The following is a 13,500-nucleotide window of genomic DNA, read 5'->3' on the forward strand; positions in this document are numbered from 1 at the left end:
TTCCAGACCTTGACACTCTCCATCAAAAGGAGGAGTCTCTTTCCCCATCTCTTGAACTTTGACAGTCTTTATGAATGCCTCAAATGAGTAGAATGCAACCAAAGTAATTTTTAGTGACTTTTGAAGTTAGGTCATAAAAAGCACTACAATTTCCACTTTTTCTCTTTCAGGATGCTCACCCTTGGAGACCAGCAACAAAGTGTGCAGAAACCAAGGCCATGTGGAGAGGCCCCACGTACGGTCCAGCTGAGGTCCCAGCTGACAGCTGGCATTGACATGTGAGTGAGACTCTGAACTGTCCCAGCTGATGACAAGTGCAGTTTGAGCGAGCTATCCCTGTTGGACCTGTCAAAACTGCAGATTTCATGAAGAAAATAAGTGTTGTTGATTTAAGCCAGTAAGTTTTGACATACTATGTTAAACAGCCATAGTAATTGGAAGAGTGTGAAACAAATACTAGTCTCTTGAGTCTCATTTTTCTATAAAGTTTATCTTCCCCCTTCCTTGCATAAGGATTCTTTCTCTTTTTCTCTCAGACAGTTCTGTTATCCCTGCTAGTGATGCTATTACTACTTCAAATACTATTGTTTTTATATCTGTTGCTACTACTGAAAATAAGATAGTTTTATAACTAATGTTGAATATGCATCTACTCTACAGATTTACATCCTTAATATGTATTAAATCACTTAATTCTTATATCAAAAGCATTGAATTGTATTGCCCCATGATTCATATGCTGAAGTCCTCACCTTTAGTATTCACAATGTGACCTATTTGGAGATATGGTCTTTAAAGATATGAAATGAAGCCATTAAAGTAGTCCTTAATGCAATATGACTGGTGTCCTTATAAGAAGAGGAGATAGGACACACACAGAAGCAAGATCAGGTGAAGATATAGAGAAAAGATGCCCATCTACAAGCCAAGGACCTCAAATAAACCAACCCTGTCGAATCTTTGACCTTGACCTTTTAGCTTTCCAAATATGAGAAAACAAATTTCTGTTGTTTAAGCCACAAAGTCTGTGGTACTTTGTTATGGAAAACCTAGAAAACTAATACAACTTTATGAGTAAAGTACTATTAAACTTTAGATAAGGAATCCACAAATGAGAAAGCTGACACATTGTGAAGGTAAGTAACTTGCCCGAGGTTATACAGTTTTATTTCCTTTCAGAAATAAGAAAACAAGGGCCCAATAACTTGAGTTTCATGAAGTTTCACAGTCAGTTTAAAGAAAGATTCAAAACTAAAAAAGTCAAACTCTACCCTATGTTTACAACATTTAGTATCAGGGTCCTCAGAAATCTGTCACTTAGTCCTGTTAGCTAAATTAAGACAGGATGGCAGCATTATTGAGCAACAACTACTTACATAGAGCTTACAACCTCAGTTTTTCTTCCTAAAAGAACCTCAATTTTGTCCAAGTGCCCTGTCTTTATGTAGCCCATGTGAGTCCAAGGAATACCCTCAGCTTCGGGAGTAACTCTGATTGGGTTAAGGGTTAGCCCATACCCCCTTGTCTGTGATTTGTTTATAAAAAGTCCTGTGACCCAGTTCTGGCCAATGATATGTGAAGGGAGGTTTGTGGAAGACTTCTGGGAAAGTTCTGCCTTGCTCTAAAGAACAAGCTGTTCTCCTGCTCTTTCCCCAGATTTGAATGAAAATGGATGAATCCACAATTGTCCTATGGTGGGAACCAGCCTTAAAAATGAAGCCAACCATGTGTATAGCAAAGACAAGAAATGTAGAGAACCTAAGTCCTAGGTAATAACACTGGGGTACTGGATCAACCAGCTTTTATTAAACTTCCTGTTAAATGAGCTTATATATTCTCTCATTTAAAAAAGTCATTTTAGAATATATTGAAATCACTGAAAGTTAACGGCTGCAAAAGCATCTCAGTAGAGTTGACCCTCGTACAAGGTTAAGGTTAGGAGTGTAGACACCCTGTGCTGCCAAAAATCCATGTCTAACTTTTGACTCCCCCAAAACTTAACTAGTAGCAACCAATTGTGGACCAGAAGCCTTCCTGATAACATAAACAGTCAATTATCACATATTTTGTATGTTATATATATTACACACTGTATTCTTATAATAAAGCAACCTAGAGAAAAGGAAATGTTATTAAGAAAATCATTACTATTCATTAAGTAGAAGTGAATCATCATAAAGGTCTTCGTCCTCTTCTCACTTTGAGTAGGATGAGGAGGAAGAGGAGGGGGTGGTCTTGCTGTCTCAGGGGTGGCAGAGGTAGAAGAGGTGGAGCAGGTTGAAAGGGAGGCAAGAGAGATAGGTGCTTTTATTGTAAAAAGTCCACAGGTATGTGGACCCACACAATTCAAATTCATGTTGTTCAAGGGTCAACAGTAGTTCCAAATTTCTCCAACGGAGCAAATGATCTCTACCCTCTGTCCCCATAGCAGCCATAGCCAAGATTGGCTTTATCTCTTCTAGCTCTGTCTTCTTAGGCTATAAATGGCCAAATGGCTTCCTTCTCACATGAAGGATCATAGGATGAACTCTGTGCAATCTCCCCAAACCAGTCCTGAAATAGAAAATGTTGGAATCTCAGCATTAAGGTGGTCCATTCTGTACAACAGAGCTTAAATGAGGTTATTTCACAGCAACCCTTGCAGCAGAAAGAGAACACGTGGCATATTCCTGGCTTCTTGAGTGAGTCATAGGGCTGGAAAAGAGATCAGGCTCTTCTCTTCTCTAGTCCAAGATTGTTCTTTGCTTCTATTTCCGAGATTTACTGAATGATGATGAAAGTGAAATTAGTTGGTAGTCTTAGCCAGGTAATGATATTTTTAAACTACCAGGAGAAATAGGCTTTGAGGCATCATTTATAGAATGCAAGCTTTTAAATACCAAATATTTATATAGAGCCTTGGTTCTTATGTTTTTAAAGTTTTTCTCTTAATTAATATAATTTTCACCTATTATCAACTCTGGGAGATAACTGTAGCAGGTCTTGTCAATTGCATTATACAAATAATTTGAGACAAGAGGAGTTATTTACTTAAGTTGATTGAATCAAAACTTGAATCTAAAACTCCTGACCCGAAGTCCAGTGCTCTTTCCAATTATTTCTCCACTCGACCTCTTTCACGTTTAAAATTCACTTTAACCTTAACATTTTTTAAAAATAAACTTTTTGAGATAATTGTAGATTCACATGAAGTTATAAAAAATGATACAGAGGAATCTTGTGTACCAATTACCCAGTGTCCTCCAATGGTGACATCTTACAAAACTATAGTGTAATATCACAACAAGGATATTCATATTGATACAGCGAGGATACAGAACATTTCCATCATCACAAGGATCATTCATGCTATACTTTTATAGTCAAACCAACTTCCCTTTCACCCGTACGTGGTCCTTAGCCCCTGGCAACAAGCAATCTGTTTTTCATTTCTTTAATTTTGTGATTTTAAGAATGCTATATAAAGAGAGACTTATCATATGAAATCTTTGGGGATTGGCTTTTCTTTTCAGTCAGTATAATTCCCTGGAGATTTATTCAGATTATTGCATGTATCAGTATCTCCTTCCATTGTCTTGCTGAGTAGTATTTCATTGTACAGAATGGTTTGTTTAACTATGTATCACCTGAAGGACATCTGGGTGCCTTGTAGTTTGGGGCTATTATGAATAAATCTGCTATAAGTATTCATGTACAGGTTTTTGTGTGAACATAAATTTTTATTTATCTGAGATAAATGCTCAGGAGAGCAATTGCTGGGCCATATAGCAGGTGCATTTTTTTTTTTTTTTTTTTTTTTTTTTTGAGACCGAGTCTCACAGTGTTGCCCAGGCTGGAGTGCAGTGGCATGATCTTGGCTCACTGCAACCTCTGCCTCCCAGGTTCAAGTGATTCTCCTGCCTCAGCCTCCTGAGTAGCTGGGATTACAGGTGCCCACCCCCATGCCCTGCTAATTTACTGTATTTTCAGTAGAGATGGGGTTTCACCGTGTTGGCCAGGCTGGTCTCGAACTCCTGACCTCATGATCTTCCTGCCTCAACCTCCCAAAGTGCTGGGATTACAGGCATGAGCCACCACGCCTGGCCTCGCAGGTGCATGTTTATTCCTTTTTTAAGGAACTGTGGAACTCTTTCCAGAATAGCCACATCACTTTATATTCCCAGCAGCAATATATGAGTGATATGATATCTCTGCATCCTTTCCAATATTTGGTTTTGTTAATTCTTTTTTTTTATTTTAGCTATTCTGATAGATGTGTAATGATATCTCAATGTGGTTTTAATTTGCTTTTTCCAAGTGGCTAATGTTGTTGAACTTCCTTTTATGTGTTTATTTTCCATCAATATAACATCTTCAGTGAAATATCTCTTTCTTTTGCCTGTTTTCTAATTGAATTGTTTGTTTACTGTTGCATTTAAGAGCTTTTTATATATCCTAGGTACTAGTCCTTTGACATGTATGTGGTTTGCAAATATTTTCTTCTAGTTTGTACCCTGTCTTTTTATCTCCTTAATAGGTTATTTCACAGAACAAAATTTTCTAACTTTGGTGAAGTTCACTTTTTCAATTTTTCTTTTTATGGATCACATTTTTGGCGTCTAGGAACTCTTTGCCTAGTCTTATATACCAAAGAGTTTTTCTTGTGTTTTTTTTTTTTCTAAAGGTTTTATAGGTTTACAAGTTGTAGTAGCCCATTTTCATACTGCTATGAAAAAATACCCGAGACTGGGTGATTTATAAAGAAAAAAGAGGTTTAATAGACTCAACAGTTCCACATGGCTGGAGAGGCCTCACAGTCATGGCAGAAAATGAAGGAGGAGCAAAGGCATGTCTTACATGGTGGCAGGCAAAAGACCAATTGCAGGGGACCTGCCCTTTATAAAACCATCAGATCTTGTGAGACTTATTCACTGTCATGAGAACAGCATGGAAAAACCCACCCCTATAATTCAATTACCTCCCACTGGGTCCCTCCCACAACAACTGGGAATTATGGAAGCTACAATTCAAGATGAGATTTGGGTGGTGATACAGCCAAACCATATCGCAAGTGGATAATAAATTTTAGTTAATTTTTGTATAAGATGTGAAACTTAGAGTTCATTTTATAGTTTATGGATGTTTAATTGTGCCATCACCTTTTGTTGAAAACATCTGTAGTGATATTCCCTGTTTCATTCCTGATACTGACCTTTCTTCTTTTTGTCTGCTTTGATTGAGGTTTGTAAATATCATTGATGTTTTCAAGGAACCCGCTCTTTATTGATTTTAAGTTTTCAATTTCATTGACTTTTTTGCTCTTATTTTTGTTGTGCCCTCCCTTCTCTTTGAAGTGGGAGGTTAGATTTTTTATTTGAGACTTTTCTTCTTTTGCAATGTATGCACTTAGTGATATACATTTTACTCTCAGCACAATTTTAGCTGTGTCCTACACAATTTTTAATTGACACTTAATAGTTATACATATTTATGCAGTATAGTATATTTTGACACCTATGTGTAATGATCAAATCAAAGTCATTAGCATATCCATTTTCTCAAACATTTATCATTTCTTTCTGTTAGGAATGTTTAAACTTCTTCTATTTATTTCAAAACATAAAATATTGCTAACTATAGTAACTTTAGAGTGCTGAAAAACACTATAACTTATTTACCTTACCTAGCTGTAATTTTGTATCCTTTAACCAACCTCTCCCTATTTCCTCCTTCCCCCTTCCCTGACCAGCCTCTAGTAACCATTGTTCTACTCTTTACTTCCATACCTCAATTTTTTTAGCATCCACACATAAGTGAGAACATGCAGTATTTCACTTAACATAATGTCCTCCAGGCTCATCCATGTTGCCACAAATGGCAAGATTTTATTTTTTATGTGGCTGAATAGTATCCCATTGCATATATATGTGTCACATTTTCTTTATCCATTTGTCTTTTTTTTGTTACCAAACATTCATTTTCATTCATCTGTTGATGCATACTTAGGTTGATCTGTATCTTGGCCATTGTGAATAAATGAACATTGGAGTTCCTTTATAAATAAATAAATTATTTATTTACTTATAAATAATAAACATAGAAGTGCACATATCTCTTTGACATACCGATATTCTTTCCTTTAAATATATATTCGGTAGTGGCATTGCTGGATCATATGATAGTTGTATTTTTAGTTTTTTGAGAAAACTCCCTACTCTTTCTCATAAGGTCTGTACTAATTTATATTTCCACCAACGGTGTACAAGAGTTCCCTTTTTCTCTACATCTTTGCTAGCATTTGCTATTTTTTATCTTTTTTTTATAATTAGCCATCTTATGGATCAAATACTTAAATCTAAGCCTTGAAACTGTAAAAATTTTAGAGGGTAACATCCCCAAAACTCTGCTAGACATTGACTTAGGCAAAGAGTTCATGACCAAGAACCCAAAACCAAATGCAACAAAAACAAAGATAAATAGATGGGACTTAATTAAACTAAAAAGCTCTTGCACAGCAAAAGAAATAATCCACAGAGTTAACAGACAACCCACAGAGTGGGAGAAAATATTCACAAACTATGCATCCAACAAAGGACTAATATCCGTAATCTACAAGGAACTCAAACAAATCAGCAAGAACAAACAAATAATCTCATCAAAAAGTGGGCTAAGGACTTGAATAAACAATTCTCAAAAGAAGATAGACAAATGGCCAACAAACATATGAGAAAATGCTCAACATGACTAATCATTAGTGAAATGAAAATTAAAATCAAAATGTGTTACCGCCTTACTCCTGCTGGTGGGAATGTAAACTAGTCCAACCTCTATGGAAAACAGTATGGAGACTCAAAGAACTAAAAGTAGAACTGCTGTTTGATCAGCAATCCTACTACTAGCTATCTACCCAGAGGAAAAGAAATCATTATATGAAAAATGTACACTTTTTTATAGCAGCATACACGTTTATAGAAGCACAATTTACAACTGCAAAATATGGAACCAGCCTAAAGGCCCAATGACGAATGAGTGGATACAGAAAACGTGGTATATATATACCATGGAATACTACTCAGCCATAAAAAGGAATGAAATAATGGCATTCACAGCAACCTGGATGGAATTGGAGCCCATTATTCTAAGTGAAGTAACTCAGGAATGGAAAACTAAACATTGTATGTTCTCACTTATAAATGGGAGCTAAGCTATGAGGATGCAAAGGCATAAGAATGACATAATGAACTCTGGGGACTCGGGTCATACTACACACTGAGTACAGTGTACACTGCTCAGGTGATGGGTACATCAAAATCTCAGAAGTCACCACAGAAAAACTTATTCATGTAACCAAATACCACCTGTTCCCCCCACACTATTGAAATAATAAAAAAAAAAAGAAAAAAATTATTAGCTATCGTAACTGGGATGACATGATATCTCACTGTGGTTTCCTGGTTTTCCTGTGCATTTTCCTGATAATCAGTGGTGTTGAGCATTTTTTCTTATACTTGTTGGCCATTTGTATATCTCCTTTTGAGAAATCTCTATTCAGACCATTTGTCCATTTTAAAAACTGGATGATGATGATGATGATGATGATGACAATGATTTGCTGTTGAGTTACTAGTATATTCTGGTTGTTAGTTCCTTGTTAGATGAATACTTTGCAAATATTTTCTCTCATTCTTCAGGTTGTCTCTTTACTCTGTTGATTGTTTTCTTTGCTGTGCAGAAGCTTTTGAGCTTGATGTAATCCTATTTGCCTATTTTAACTTTTGTGGTCTGTGCTGTTGAGGTCTTATTTATAAAATCTTTGCCCAGGCCAATGTCCTGAAGCATTTCCCTTATGATTTTTTTCTAGTAGTTTTATGATTTCAGGTCTTACATTTAGGTCTTTAATTTGTTTTGAGTTGATCTTTGTATATGGTGAGAGATAGGGGTCTAGTTTTATTATTCTGTGTGTGGATATTCAGTTTTCCCAGCACTCTTTATTGAAGAGACTGTCCTTACTCTATTACACTCCATACCAAGACACCTAAGTCTGTTCTATAAATACATTAGCTGCTCCTTCAAGGTAGATTTTAAAGCCTTGGGAAAATTTGGGAGTATTTATTGTTAAATTCTAGAGTCCCTTTTTCTGTAAGAGGAGATGTCTCTTTTCCAAAAACTATTTTTCTTTTTTTATTTTCGTTCTTAGGTCAACTCTGTCTCTGGATTGAGAGGATTCAGGATAAGGCTTTATTTAAGATTTTTCTGTTTCTAATCACATCCAGACAACCAGCCAATCGTATGGTTTGACTCAGTGAAAAAGATGAGCCTAACTAATTCTTGTACTCACATTGGCGGCGGTGGCTGGTGAAGGTCCTGGGCAAGAAAGCATTTGTTGAGGGGCCCCCTTGCTTTGGGCACTGCTCCCACCTTGCCTTAAGCACTATGAGTACATTATTTTATTTGAGGTTTATGAAAATTCCCTGACATCGGCCAGGCGCGGCGGCTCAAGCCTGTAATCCCAGCACTTTGGGAGGCCGAGAAGGGCGGATCACGAGGTCAGGAGATCGAGACCATCCTGGCTAACACGGTGAAACCCCGTCTCTACTAAAAAATACAAAAAACTATTTGTTGGCGGGCGCCTATAGTCCCAGCTACTCGGGAGGCTGAGGCAGGAGAACGGCGTGAACCCGGGAGGCAGAGCTTGCAGTGAGCTGAGATCTGGCCACTGCACTCCAGCCTGGGCGACAGAGCAAGACTCTGTCTCAAAAAAAAAAAAAAAAAAAAAAAAAAAAGAAAATTCCCTGACATCACTACTCTCATTATCCTCATTTTATAAACGAGAAAATGGAAGCTCAGTAAAGGGAAATATTTGTCAACAGTTACTCAAGATCCATATCAGTGTCACCTCTTGAACCCTGTCAGCCCTTGCTGATTACAGGAGAACATTATATTCTTTCCTCTCCTTTTTTGAAATTTAAGATAAAGTAAAGATAATAAGATGACATCCACCTAATATCCATTATGAGGAATTGATCATTGTTGACATTTTATCTCACTTGTTTAAGGTATTTTAAAGAAAATGTTAAATTCCTTTGACCCTCACTTTCAACCTCATCCTATTGCCACTCTCATTTCCATTCCTACCCCCAAGAATAAATTCCTCTTTTTTTCCTGGTTTTTGTATTTTTAGTAGAGAAGGGTTTCACCATGTTGGCCAGCCTGGTCTTGAACTCCTGATCTCCTCAGGTGATCTGCCCACTTCAGCCTCCCAAAGTGCTACAATTACAGGCGTGAGCCACCACACCTGGCCCCTCTTTTTCTCATAGCATTTTGTGAAGGCCGGGTATGGGCTTTCTCTAAGTTTGCAAAAGACATCAAGAGTTCTCTCTCATTTACATTTAAGGGAGAAAGGCAGTATCTCTTTTCAGGCCACACCAAGACACCTAACTTATAGCAAAGAATAAATCGTTACTATTAGTATAGTAAGAATAAATCTTTACTATAAGTTTACTGTTTTTTTCTTCTTGTAGTCCATTTTTCTGTACCTCTGAAAGACTTTCTTGAGGCAGAAGGCTTCATTCTCCTTACTGCTTCTCCTCCCATGGGTTTTGCGAATCCTAGTCTTTAGAACATGCCTCCTGCCTTAGCCTGCTCCTTTGTGCTTTGGCCCCCATGGTTTGTGATGTTGCTGCCAAGGTGTGAGCTCAAGACAGAGTGGTGGCCTTGGTAGAGCTGAAGCGACCCATTGTCACTTTGGCTGGGGCAGATTTTTGCTCTCAACTCATGCTGATAATTGTTAAATTCCAAAGACAACTAGGAACATCCCTTTGCATTTTTTTCCTGAGTTATAGGACAACTTAATACAATGCCATCTAGTGTTCCAACCTTTGCCAGCAAGAGAACTGAGGCATCACCCAAAATATAGTAAACAGACTTAAAAAAAGAAAAAAGATGTTTTGACTAAAATAACATAAATCTGAAACTTGAGATTTTTTTTTTCTTTTTAATCACCATCGCACTGTAGGACATGCTCTAGGTGGTGCCCTACTCATATCCTCCTTCCCTTTCATCCTCTTTGCCTAACCGCTGCAGGGCACAATGTTCCAGCTAAGCTAGCTGCACCTGCTTTTTTAAAATTTTTAAATTTTTTTGCCAAGGTCTTGCTCTGACCTCTTAAGCCACATTGCCCAGAGTGGAAGGCTGAAATTACATGGAATTTCTGTGCTCTGAGAGCAGCCTCAGTAAATGACTGATATGGATTGTATTAGTCTGTTCGTGCATTGCGAAATACCTGAGACTGGGTAATTTGTAAAGAAAAGAGGCTTAATTGATTCACAGTTCTGCAGGCTATACAGGAAACATAGTGGCTTCTGCTTCTGGGGACGCCTCTGGAAGTTTCCAATCATGGCAGAAGAGGTAGAGAGTATAAGATGTCTCACATGGCAAGAACAGGAGCAAGAGAAAGTTGGGGTAAGGGAGGTGCTATACACTTTTAAACAACCAGATCTCATTAGAACTCACTCATTATCATGGGAGAAGTACCAAGGGGATGATGCTAAACCATTCATGAGGAATCCACCATCACAATCCAATCACAATCCACCAGGCTCCACCTCCAACATTGGGGATTGCAATTCAACATGAGTTCTGGGCAGGGGCCCAGATCCAAACCATATAATGGATTGATGTATAAACATTCTGGCGTCCTCCTTTAGGTAAGATAATGATGAGGTCTGTGTCTTGCACCAACTTCCAGAGTTCTCCAGTGGAATTATACTCCAACTGCCCAGAGTGCTAGCCGATTTGGCTTTGCACCCGTTAGTGGCTGCTGCTTCTCTGTGTTTCAATTTTTCTCTCCCCTACCAGTATTTCCTTTCCTTTCCAAGTAAACCATTTGCTTTGGAATCTTGGTCTCAGACTTTCCTAAACTAAGAAAATCTCTCTGTCGTAGATTGCAGAAATGGCCACGAACCTTTGGCCTCTCTACATCCTTATACTGTAAAGTTACAGTTCCTTTCATTAAGAAGTGGGCACACCTTGGGTCTTGCTTTGGCCTGTAGAGTATGGAGGAAGTGATGATATGCCAGATCCAAGTCTAGGCTTCAAGGGATCTTATACATTTCTCCCTTTTCTCAGAGACTTGTGAGCAAGAATACATGGTTGTCATTTAAAGCAACTAAGTTTTAGGTGATTTGTCATGCAACATGACTGATACAACTCCCACCCCGAGTACATTTTTGATCCTCTCTTGTGTGTTTATTCCCTTGAATGAGAGTATTGTTTTCCCTAAAGAAAAGCATCTTTTCAGGCACAGAAAGGTTGAAGGACCTTCTCAGATTTGCTCAGGAGAATCTGGGTGCCAGTTGTTGGCAGTATCCTGGCGTATTCCTTAGCCCCAGGGCCTCTATGCTGACTCACCTTGTCTGGGTTTGCTTGCTAGCTGCTGCATTTTCTCTCTGCTACAGTGGCCAGCACAGCTGCTGTTTTTTTCCAAAGCCCTCTTTCACAGAGCTGTTAGGTAGGAGGCCACTGCGTCTCCACGATTGTGCGGATGACATATGTGTCTGACAGGGATTCTAGCACCTCGATGCTGGCCTGGGATGGAGAGCTCACCAAAAATACTGCAGTTGCTGAATGCCAGGGAATTTATTGAGCTTTGGAGCCAGCAGAATGCAGAGTAAACAGCATAGAAATGGAGTGAGTCAGGATGCTTAATCCTGACTTTACCTCTTGGCTAATTGTATGGCCTTGAGTAGGACCCCTGATCCGCATTTCTTTCATTGGAGACAAGGTAGCCTCTGAAGTCCCTTTCAGCTCTAAAATGCTAGAATTCAAGGACTGAATCGGGCTTTATAAAAATGAAACACCAGAAAGCATGGAGTTAGTTGTCTATTTAGAGGAAGTTCTGATCAGCTAGAACACTGGTTCTCAAAGAGGTGTCCCTAAACCTTCAGTATCGCATCATCACCTAAGAAATTGTTAGATCATAGCTCACTGCAGCCTTGAACTTCTCAGCTGAAGGGATCTTCCTCCCATGTAGATGGGACAACAGGCTCACACCACAATGCCTGGCTAACTTTTAAAAAGTTTTTGTAGAGATGGGGATCTCACTATATTGCCCAGGCTGGTCTCAAACTCCTGGCCTCAAGTGATATTCCTGCCTTGGCTTCCCAAAGCACTGGGATTACAGGCATGAGCCACCATGCTGGGCTCAGAACTTGTTAGAAATGCACATTTTCAGGCTCCACTCCAGACTCTCTGAAGCGCTCTCTCAGCAGGTACTCATGTTCACATGAGAAAGAGGTAACCAGCTCTGTTAGCAAAGGTAGATAATTAATTAACCAATTTATTCATAGATAACCTGTTTCTGTGTGCAATAAACTGTTCTATTCTTGGGGTGAAAGCAAAGGTGAAGGTGCAGGGCTATTATAAGAGAGTCTTAGAGTAGGGCCCAACAATTTGTGTATTAACAAGCTCTCCAGGTGATTTGAATACAGGTTCAAGTTTGAGACTTACTGATCTAAAGCTGTGTTATTCCAAGTGTGGCTCACAGCATCAGCATCATCTGGGAACTGCTTGAAGAAGTAAAAGCTTAGCACTACCTCTTTAGAACCCCTGTGCCAGAATCTCCATTTAATAAGATTCCCAGGTGATTTGAGTGCACATAACAGCTGAGAAATCCTGGGTATAGCCTCCGTTCTTGGAGATTGTAATCCAATAGAAAGGGATTGGGGGGAGTGGCAGCAGGAGAGCAGCAATTTACATTTCTAAAAAGCTCCCAAATATGGCTGATGTTGCAGGTTCAGGGACCACTTTGAGTAACAAGGCTCTAGATTTCAGCCCAGGCTTAGAACCTTGAATATGGAAGGGTTTCAACCCTGAAGTTGGTTTCAGCTACACTGTACAGATGTGCAGGTTGTCCACTGCCAAATTCCAGAAGGCACCATTTGCATAGACTGAGTCAAGAACCTGAACCCCAAGGCTAAGAAGCAGGGGCTAGCTAAAGAGCGGGTTTTAGAGAGTGTCAGAATTGGGTTTGGATCCTAATCCTGCCACTTACTTAGTTGACCTTGGGAAATATATTTAACTCTGAGCCTCAGTTTTCTCATCTGTAAAATGGAGATGAACATACCTGTGTCCCAATATAAGATACTCAACAGTAAGCACCCAGTAGAAACCCAGTTATTTGCAAATAGCTATTCTCTCTGGCCCTTCCTTTCAGCCAAGGGGACAGCAGTTGTTATCAGACGGTATAGGTTCCTTTCCTCCTTCAGTCTCATCCTGGCCAGTGGCCTAATCGCCTGGTCAGGCTGAAGGCCAGGTGAGTATGATGGGCTTTTCTTCAGCGCTCCCAGGGGTCAGATGAAGGTGATACCACCATAATGCAGACTGTTTATATTAGGAAAGCTTCCCATGGGTTTGTACAAATCAATTCATAAAAACGAGCAACACAGCCAGTTTCAAACCATGCCCTAAGTTCACCTGCTTACCAAAGTCATTAAAAACAGCAATAGTTCCTGGTCCCACCAA

The 13,500-nt window shown here is 39.1% G+C and overlaps 1 long non-coding RNA gene across 2 annotated transcripts in view; it reads left to right on the forward strand.

Moving 5' to 3' along the window:
* LOC135965602 (uncharacterized) overlaps window positions 1-13,500 on the forward strand; it is a 189,776-nt gene that overhangs the window by 107,955 nt on the left and 68,321 nt on the right. Inside the window, exon 3 of one of the 2 annotated variants that reach the window (XR_012419161.1) lies at window positions 171-278. This is a non-coding gene — a long non-coding RNA (uncharacterized lncRNA). Of the gene's footprint in view, window positions 1-170; window positions 806-13,500 lie in introns of those variants that run through there. The other variant, XR_010578571.1, reaches the window with a different exon arrangement.

Source organism: Macaca fascicularis, chromosome 10, assembly GCF_037993035.2.
Source record: "Macaca fascicularis isolate 582-1 chromosome 10, T2T-MFA8v1.1".
Classification (NCBI taxonomy): Eukaryota; Metazoa; Chordata; class Mammalia; order Primates; family Cercopithecidae; genus Macaca; species Macaca fascicularis.